This window comes from Danio aesculapii, chromosome 5 (genome assembly GCF_903798145.1).
Source record: "Danio aesculapii chromosome 5, fDanAes4.1, whole genome shotgun sequence".
Taxonomy (NCBI): Eukaryota; Metazoa; Chordata; class Actinopteri; order Cypriniformes; family Danionidae; genus Danio; species Danio aesculapii.
Window position 1 is genome coordinate 66,295,443 of NC_079439.1, and position 8,630 is coordinate 66,304,072.

The window sequence follows — 8,630 nt, forward strand, 5'->3', positions numbered from 1 at the left end:
ACATGACAATCACTTCTGTCAGCTCAATAGATGCTATCAAGCACCAAATTAACACTCAGAAAATGTTACTGTTAGTCAAAACGCTACGGTTACTAAAGTAACCCTTCGTTCCCCGAGGGGGGGAACGGAAATGCTATGTGGAAACTTCCACTATGGGGATTTCGTCAGAATCCAATCATCTGAAAGAGTATAAAAACGGGCCAATGAAATGCCAATGAGTTGGCAGCGTCAGCGTGCACAGCTGGCGTCAATGACAATCAGTCATGCTATAAAGACGCAGCCAGTGCCATGCTCGACATCCTTTTCTAGCTGAAGAGACTTTCACGCTCAACAGCTAAGGGACAATCGTTGTGGCGAAGGAACATAGCATTTCCGTTCCCCCCCTCGGGGAACGAAGGGTTACTTTAGTAACCGTAGCGTTCCCCTTCGGATGGGGAACTCCAATGCTATGTGGAAACTTCCACTATGGGGAAATCTATGGAAAACGCCACAACGAAAGAACCTTACTGCGCCCCTGGCGAAGGGTGTGCCACGCAGTAGAGCAAGCGCACCTACAACGCCCCGAGACACAGTCTTCCAACGTGTCCCCTGGCCCTCACTTACCTGTTCAGAAACGGTTATATTTTTCGGGGAGTCGCAATAACCCTGTAAAAAGGTTTTGATACGACAGTACGTTGGGAAAGCGTTCAGTCCCGATAGGGAGGACGCTGCGGAGCTCACCTGCTACCCAGAGGGGAGACCTGGTGACAATCTATGGACCAGCCCAGAGATGGGGGGGTCCTAGCATAAGGATGGTTAGCGGGGAGGGAAGACACGAGCCTGCCCTAAAAAGGGGGGACTATACCGTGGCTGTGTGAACGTATGGGATCGCCAGCGGGGATCACACATAGCAGGCACCTATACCCAGAACGCGGGCTGACCAGCGGGCATGCCGACAACGTAACGGGCCAACACCTGACTCCTCCGCTGAGTCAGGTGCTGGGGGCCTCGGAGGAACTCTGCAGGGTTCGCCAAAGAAATGGGGAACTAAACTGACAAAGCTGAAAAAGCGCACGTATCTTCGGGTTAGGGAGAGTGGCGCAGCAAGCGTGTTTCGACACCTCAACCGAATCGTTTCCTCAATCACCAAGGGTTGCCTAATACCCTTGAGGAAACCGGCTCCACTCGCAGATTGTAACCTTGCAAATGTATTGGGTGTCACCCAACCCGTAGCTCTACAAATGTCTGTCAGAGAGGCGCCGCGTGCTAACGCCCAGGAGGATGCGATGCTCCGTAATGGAGTGCGCTCTCACCCCCGGGGGACACGGCTCACCCTGGCCCAAAGGCGAGGGAGATGGCATCCACTACCCAGTGGGCCAACCTCTGTTTAGATACGGCACTTCCCATCTGCCGACCACTGTAATGGACAAAGAGCTGGTCAGAGGATCTAAGGCTCTGAGTGTGGTCCACATATATTCGCAAAGCGCGAACAGGACACAACAATGAAAGGGCTGGGTCTGCCTCCTCCGCGGGCAGCGCTTGCAGGCTCACTACCTGATTGTTAAACGGCGTGGTAGGAACCTTGGGCACATAGCCGGGCCGGGGTCTCAGGACAACGTGAGAGTAGGCCGGCCCGAATTCTAGGCACGAGTCACTGACCGAAAATGCCTCCAGGTACCTAACCCTCTAACCGATGCCAACACGACCAGCAGAGCTGTCTTCAAGGACAGAAATCTCAAGGATACTGAGTCGAGTGGTTCGAAGGGATCCCCACGTAGGCTCGTAGCACTACCGCGAGATCTCAAGAGGGTATGAGAGGGGGGCGGGGGAAAACATCCGCCTCGCACCTCTGAGGAACTGGATGATGAGGTTATGCCTCCCCACGGTGCCGCCATCCACGCATCATGATGAGCGGAGATGGTGGCCACGTAAACCCTCAGTGTGGAGCGCGACAGCCTTCGCTCCACCTGTCCTGAAGGAAAGAAAGCACAACACTGATCTGGCAAGATCGGGGGTCTTCTCGGCGAGAAGCGCACCACTCAGTGAATAGACTCCACTCCAGGGCGTAGGCATGCCTCGTAGAGGGTGCACTAGCCTGAGTGATGGTATTAACCACCGCCACCGGTAGGTTACCTAAGTCTTCCTCGTCGCGTCTTATGGACCCCACGTGGAGGTTCCACAGAACTAAGCGAGGGTGCCAGATGGTGCCCTGTCCCTGAGAGAGTAGGTCCTCTCTCAAAGGGACTCGCCAGGGGGGGCGTCGCGAGGAGGGAGAGTTCTGATATCCAGGTCCGGTTGGGCCAGGGGCGCAACTAGCAAGACCTGCCCCTCGTCCTCCCTGACCTTGCACAGAAACTGCGCGAGTAGGCTCACTGGGGGGAGTGCATACTTACGCATGACTCGGGGTGGAGTCGCCATTCTCCCGGGGAAGGAGCTGCCGTGAGAGCCTGTTGGCCGCACGGTTGAGCCCATCCGGGGTGTGAATAGCAAGCAGCGACTTCAGCCGCGTATGACTCCAGAGGAGCAGACGGCGAGCGAGCTGAGACATGCAGCGGGAGCGTATACCCCCCATCCGGATGGAATACGCTACCGCGGCCATGCTGTCCGTCCTGACCAGCACGTGTTGCCCCCTCAGCACCGGTAAAAAGCGGCGCAGAGCGAGAAACACTGCCAACAGCTCTAGGCAGTTGATATGCCAATGCAGCTGGGTTCCCCTCCACAGGTCCGCAGCAGCATGCCCGCTACACACGGCCCCCCCACCCCATACTGGAGGCATCTGCCGAAACGACAGCCTGCCTGGACGCCTGACCTAGGGGCACACTGGCCCGTAGGAAGGAGGGGTCCTTTCCAGGGGGTACGGGTGCGGTGACACAGCGCAGTGACAGTCACTCGGTGTGGGCCCGCGTGCCATGCGCGTCTGGGGACCCGATCGTGAAGCCAATGCTGTAGTGGTCTCATATGGAGCAATCCGAGCGGCGTGGCCGCGGCTACGGACGCCATATGCCCCAGGAGCCTCTGAAATAATTTCAGGGGGACCACTTTTTTTCCTGTCGAACTCTCTCAGACAGTTCAGCATTACCTCGGCGCGCTCTCGTGAGAGGCGCGCCTCCATAGTGATCGAGTCCAGCTCCAACCCGAGAAAGGAGATGCTCTGCACGGGGGCGAGCTTGCTCTTTTCTCGGTTGACCTGAAACCCCAACGGGCGGAGGTGCCGGAGCACCTTGTCTCTGTGCATAATCAATTGCTCCCGAGAGTGGGCTAAAAATCAGCCAGTCATCGAAATAATTGAGCGTGCGGATGCCGGCGAGCCGAAGGGGCGCGAGGGCACCCCCCGCGAGCTTGGTGAAAACTCGCGGAGACAGAGAGAGCCCGAAGGGGAGGACCGTGTATTGCCACGCTCGACCTTCAAACGCAAACCGCAGAAACTGCCGGTGGCGTGGAAGTGTGGAGATATGAAAATACGAGTCCTTCAGATCTATTGCTGCAAACCAATCCTGAGGACGAACGCATCGCGTGATGCGCATCTGCGTAAGCATTCCGAAGCGCAGCCTGTGAAGGCAGCGGTTCAAAATGTGCAGATATAGGATTAGCCATAGCCCACCGCTTTTTTTTTTTGTTTTTTTTTTTTTTTTTTTTTGGGGCACGATGAAGTGCGGGCTGTAAAACTCGCGCTCCATCTCGGCTGGAGGGCCGGCTCGATTGCATCCTTCGCCAGGAGGACAGCAATCTCCTCTCGCAAGACAGGGGCGGACGCAGGACTGACCCTGGTCGCCCGTGAACCTGGGAGGCCGTTTAGCGAACTGAATCGCATAGCCGAGTCTGGTCGTATGGATGAGCCATTGCGATGGGCTGGCCCGCGCTAACCAGGCAGGCAGAGCCCCCGCAAATGGTCCCACCCGCACGATCGCTGACGTGCCAGCGGCGGGGCAGCGTGGAGTGAGTGGGCTCATCCGGGGAGCGCTGGGGTCCCACAGGAGAGCAGGAGAGGAGATGTTCTCGTCTCGCACTCAAACTCCAGGAGAGGGGCTGGGAGTGGAGAGAAAGGAGACCGTTCTCTCGTGCTCCATGAGCCATTGGCGAAATGCACCGATCCTGCGAGCTGGAAGGCATAGCGTCCCAGACTGGCAGTGTTCGGGCTGTCACATCCGGAGGAGGGGAAAAGTGCTCTTTCACTGAGGATTTTGATGGCGTTTTTTTTTTTTTTTTTTTTTTTTTTACGCCTTTAAATAACGTGCCCCGCCCTCCAGCGGGGAAAGAGCAAATTCCCTCCTCCCCAGATGGCCCGCCTCAGGGACGCTTCGCGGTCCGTTTTACCGAACTTAGCGGCGCCCTGGGCGGGGGACGCTGGTTGCCGGCGCGATGCTCGGCGCAGCCGCGTGGCCGGAGGCGCAGGCGGGGGCGGCGAAGCAAAGCTGCGGGCGGGCGTCCTCGGCGAAAAAGCAGTGGATGTGGATGGCTCGGCGGGGGGGAACGGTCATACAATCCCGCCGATAGAGACCTCGCCCATCGCCTCCGACTGCTCTATCACCGGCGTGAATTCCTGGGCGAATTCACCGCCAGTGTCGCCGAACAGGCCAGCCTGGGATATGGGTGAGTTAAGAAAGCGAACTTTGTCAACGTCACGCACATCACCAGGTTTAGCCTGAGGTGGCATTCCTGGATCACGGATGTGATCATCGTCCTTCCCAGGGCACACACAGCCGACTTTTTTTTTTTTTTTTTTTTGTAAGAGCATAGTCGGTTGCGGTGCGGAGCGCATGCTCAGTCCTGGGTCAGAACCATCCTCGCGCAGCCGGGCCAGCGCCTGCGCTTGGTAGCGCTGGTAGGTGGCCATAGCGTGCATGGTGAGGGGGAAGGCGCACGCAGCACACTGCGTGAGCCTACTGTGCCCATCCAGGAAGAAGGGGATGGGGAGGCTTAGAAGGTCTCGCCTTCATCCTCCACATCACACCCCTCTAATCGGTCCGGCCGCGGAGCTGGGGGATAAACCATCTCCAGAGCCACGGCCGAAGCAGCCTGGGGAAGCACAGCCGCAAAGTCTGCTTCTGGATTCGACGCCGCGCTCAAAGTCCCGGAGGGAGCGAGCGGGTTCGAATCCTCGTCAGACCTTGACAGCCCAACCTCCAAGGATGGTGAGGATGGAAGCGCACGCAGATCGGGCAGAAAAAAGTGCCCTCAGGACAGCGTGAGCTTACTGTGCACTTCCGGGAAGAAGGGGACGGGAGGCTTTGAAGGTCTTGCCTCCTTATATCCTCCACATACACCCATCTAGTCGGTCCGGCCGCGGGGCTGGGGGATAAACCATCACCAGACCCACGGCCGAAGCAGCCCGAGAAAGCACGGCCATCACGTCTGCTTTTTAGATGCTAACGCCGCGCTCTCCTCCCCGGAGGGAGGGAGCGAGCGGGCTCGCATCCTCATCAGACAATGACAGCCCATCCTCCGATGCAGCGATGGACATCTGACCCCCGGTGTCATCAGGTGAGAGAGCGACCATCCAAGGACGGAGCGCTTCTCTTCACCTGAAGCTTGGATGGAGCGCGTGGAGGAGCGAGAGGTCCACGGCCCGGGGGCGGCGGATTTACTCTCACTGAAACCCTCAGATCTGCCCGAGTGCCAACCGCAGTGCGGGGGACAACTGGGGTGGGTGGCTCTTTTGCAAGAGCGAGCCGCGATCTTAACTGCGCAACAGACATGACATCAGTGATGGCATGCACTGCCCGCGAGCACCGCATTAACATGCTGGACCCCCAGACATGAAACGCTGTGCTCGTGCCCATCATCCGGGGATAGGAAACCACCGCATCCAGAAACGCACGGTCGGAGTGACGTCTTGAAAAAGACGCGCTGCACGACCGTGTTGCTCTTTTAGGAAAGCTTTTTTCCTATATACAAACCGCTCTTGGAGGACCGGACCCAAAGGACGCCAGGCAAGGGAGAAATACCCAGCTCGACCATCTGCCACTGCGTATACGCGCTCTGGACCGGGAGAAGCTGCTTCTCGATCTCTCCCTGTAGACACAGGTTGGAGATACCCTCAAAGACTCTCTCAGAAGCTTCGTGAAAGGCTCTGAAAGCGAAAGGATGTCGAGCATGGCACTGGCTGCGTCTTTATAGCATGACTGATTGTCATTGACGCCAGCTGTGCACGCTGACGCTGCCAACTCATTGGCATTTCATTGGCCCGTTTTTATACTCTTTCAGATGATTGGATTCTGACGAAATCCCCATAGTGGAAGTTTCCACATAGCATTGGAGTTCCCCATCCGAAGGGGAACAGACTTTGTCAGGTGAAATGAGTAATGAGTAGGGCCAGACAGAATATGCAGACATTTTTTTGCTATTTCTGCGGAGAATTTTGTGAAAATCTGCGGATTTATGCGTAACTAAAAACGGAATACATGAAATAAAAAATAATGCCTTTTTAACTTTTATTTAATGTTTATTCATCTGGATCGACTTGTTTAGTAAACAAAGCAAGTCTCTCATATAATATATCTATTAAAGACAGAAAATACGTCGGCGCCAGTGGTGTAGTAGTTAGTGCGTCGACACATGTACTCAGGTGCTCATGGCGACCAGAGTTCGATTCCCGCCTCACGGTCCTATGCCGATCCTTCCCCTTTCTCTGCTCCCCATGCTTTCCTGTAAATACTCTCTACTTTCCTATACAATAAAGCTGAAAATCATCACAAAAAAAAAAGTCAGAAAATACTACCTTACAAACTGTATTGTAAATTAATCAAATTAACATTTTCATATTAGTCAATATTCTTACTGAAATCATTTAAAAACTGAATAAAAATAAATTTACACACATTTACAAATAAAATTTGTTTAAATTAGTAAATGAATAGACTCAACGACGGACTAAAATTCTGTGGAAATCTGCAGATTTCTGCACGTGCAGATTCCGTGTGGGCTTAGTGATTAGCAATTGGAGCATGTTTTAATAAATTTATAAAATAATAATTGACCTTCACTGATGTAAGCCACAGATTTAATTAAATAAATAAAAAGTGTAAAAGTTGATTACAAACCAAAATAGTTTCTTGTTCAAACTACTTAATTAAAATGAGTTGGAACAACACAATTACTGAGATTTGTATGTTCATTCCACTTAAATCCACTTAAATTTGTTAAAGGTGCTGTATAAAAAATACTTTTATTCTATTTTACACTCTTGCTATTATAGATGCTTATTTTCTGATCCATATTTTTTATCTTCTGTTATGTTCTGGTAAAGCATTTGCTAACAATTAAATCATAATGCTTTCTAAAGCAATTTTGACTGATACTGTATGTCTAGCACTGCCTAGTACTCCAGTACTTCCACAGAAAATGTTTTAAAAATAGCTTGAAATAATACATTTTTTATTACATTATATTGGCTTGTATTATACATTATAAACTGAACCATATTAAAAATCAATATCAAAATTCTTGCTGATGATTAACGAATAATGAATGTTTAAAGTGAGTATTGATAACCTTGAGCAGAGCTGTCGACTCAAACGCAGGGAAACTATCTGTGTTGATGCTCCAGTAAATTTTTTTATATTTTTTATATACAGTTGAAGTTAGAATTATTAGCCTCCCTTTGAATTTTTGTTTTCTTTTTTAAATATTTCCCAAATGATGTTTAACAGAGCAAAGAAATTTTCACAGTGTGTCTGATAATATTTTTTATTCCGGAGAAAGTCTTATTTGTTATTAGCCCCTTTAAGCTATATTTTTTTCGATAGTCTACAGAACAAACCATCGTTATACAATAACTAGCCTAATTACCCTAACCAGCCTAGTTAACCTAATTAACCTAGTTAAGCCTCTAAATGTCACTTTAAGCTGTATAGAAGTGTCTTGAAAATTATCTAGTAAAATATTATGTACTGTCATCATGGCAAAGATAAAAGAAATGAGTTATTAGAAATGAGTTATTAAAATTATGTTTAGAAATGTGTTGAAAAAAAATCTTCTCTTCGTTAAACAGAAATTGGGGAAAAAATAAACAAGGGGGCTAATAATACAGGGGGGCTAATAATTATGACTTCAACTGTATCTCAGAAAATTCTGGCACATGTGCTGCAATTTTTTTATGAATCACAGGGCAACTCCAAAGTGTTTATTTCTACACATATTCTGACCTTCACCCCCATTAAGTGCCGCTAAACATGCTGAAATAAGGCTGCACCAATAAACTGTAAACATCATTTCATTTGTGAGCAGTCTTGTGTATATTTTCCAGTGATCTTGGTTGGCTGTAATTCATCAAATGATGATTAAATGATAGAGAAGAGTTATAACCTGCGTAACTCGTGTATATACAAAAATGAAATACAGTGGAGCACACTTTAGGCAATTTTAAAGTGCTGTTCGAAGTGTCTGGATACTGTACAGCCCCACTAAAAAAAGGCCAGATTGGAGTCTTGAATCCTTCACTACTTACTTAAAGGTGCTGAATGTGCTGTAAGTTTTTGATTCTTCTTAAGCAATAATATACCATATCATGTTAGCAGATATTTAAGAAACATGCTAAGTGAACATTCGTGTTTATCTGAAAAACAATGCAGTCAGATATTCTGCTTTGAAAATGTGCATTACGCGGCGAAACGGCTGTCTTTGTTATGGTCATTTAACCCACCTAATGCCTA

General features: G+C 50.5%; 1 protein-coding gene across 1 annotated transcript in view; it reads right to left on the reverse strand.

Annotated features, from left to right (window-relative positions):
* Positions 1-8,630, reverse strand: part of col27a1b (collagen, type XXVII, alpha 1b) — a 189,896-nt gene that overhangs the window by 134,714 nt on the left and 46,552 nt on the right. The gene's annotated exons all lie outside the window — the stretch shown is intronic.